The sequence below is a fragment of the Frankliniella occidentalis genome, unplaced genomic scaffold, assembly GCF_000697945.3.
Source record: "Frankliniella occidentalis isolate FOCC.00 unplaced genomic scaffold, Focc_3.1 Scaffold92, whole genome shotgun sequence".
NCBI lineage: Eukaryota > Metazoa > Arthropoda > Insecta > Thysanoptera > Thripidae > Frankliniella > Frankliniella occidentalis.
The window spans coordinates 32,754-34,444 of record NW_026267221.1 but is presented as its reverse complement, the minus strand read 5'-3'; positions in this window follow the sequence as shown (position 1 = coordinate 34,444).

Below are 1,691 nucleotides of genomic sequence, written 5' to 3'. Positions count from 1 at the left end.
TCTCTCTCTCTCTCTCTCTCTCTCTCTCTCTCTCTCTTCTCTCTCTCTCTCTCGTTATCTCACTCGCTCTCACTCTGTTTTTCTGCTTTATTTGTGTGTTTTTGAATGTGTGTCGCCTTGCACTGTCATTCGCAAGACGGCCTTCCCCAATCAGGAAGCCACAGCACCGCGGGCTGACTTTCCTGCTGGGCAAAAAACGTAAAAACAAATATGTCTTCGCCCGCGAAATATTTATTTCATGCAGTGCAGTTCATGAATTGAATTTGGGTAGGCCTATGTGTGGGCGAATGAGCGGTGTGAGGCAAATGCAGGTGCTATGTTGCGTCAGCTCAGCTCCTCCATCACCTGCAGAATTATCACGCGTGAAGAAAATGGACCGTGTCGTTTTCAGTTTCTGAGCGGATGTGCGCTAACGGCACTAACTGAACTAACTGAAGCTGTGACTTACATCATTCACTTCTAATGTTGTTACTGCGGCCTCCCCGCTCCCTCTCCCTCTGTAGGGTAGGTCAGGCACTGTACCCGTAGCCGCCGACGCCGCGCCGCTACCGACCGACTGTACACAACGCTCATTCTTCCAGAAGCGTCCGTGGCCTCTCCTCTGCTTCCCCGCTTGCCCCGGCTGCCCTCAGCTCCCCAACCCATAACACCATCAATTGTCGTTCCCTCCCCCCTCCCTCTCTTCCCACCACCGTCCGCTCGATCCTCGATCCGCGCCCCAACCTTCCCCACACACACCTCTCCTCCCCCTCCCCCGCCCCTCTACCTGCTGCACTCACTCGGGCGATGGGCTTCTCTGGTTTGATCCTGAATAGGACGACCCAAACAAGGGAAGTACTACTACACATGACGCGAGCGATGCGTTGCGGCTGCGTGGCCCTGGAACAACCCTAGAACAGCCCTGGCACATACGTGGAACAGCCCTTTAGCAGCCCGGCGCAGGCGCAGGCGCAGGACGGGCACCGCTCCGCGTGACAGTTGAACGCTTCCCTTGTCCCACGCACGCAATGCGAGTGCACACGCCCGCATGTCCGCGTCCGAGCGGCACACTCGAGGCGAGGGTCGTGCGCGGCACGCAACGGGAACTGATAACCGTCAAAAGGCGCGGAGGAATGGGGCGGGTGGGGGAAGAGAGGGGGAGGTGGCAGTTATGTGTACCGGGTGTAACTGTGAATGCGCAGCAGTGTTGCGGGTTTGCCTACCCAATTCGCCCGTAGGGCGCCATGGCCCCTGCAGCCCTGGCGGGTATGCAATCCCGCAACACTGCTGCGCATTCACTGTTCCACCCGGTATACTTGCATCAGTTGTGTCGTACTCGGCACGATGTGCAGCGCGGGTATGTGTACAGGATTCTCGACGTCGTCGACAGCAACGACGACACTGGCGACCGAACTGCTCAGGAACTTGCAACGACAACGCATGTGGTGAAGCTCCTCGCCGCCACGCCAGCCGCCACCACCCATGCAAGGCTCGGCTCGGCCGGTTAGGCAGAATGCACTTCAGGCGCGTCAGCGTTAGGGTCAGACGTCAGTCAGTGGTCGTCATTCTTGCTGATGCTGTCTTTCCGGTGCGTTATATTTCTGATGATTTCTGCGTGGCCTCCGCCACCTCCACGGCCTCTATCCAATCCCCCTTGACGTCTGTAAACGGCTGCCTGGAAATTAGTCAAATTGCGGGACAAAACTCCTCCT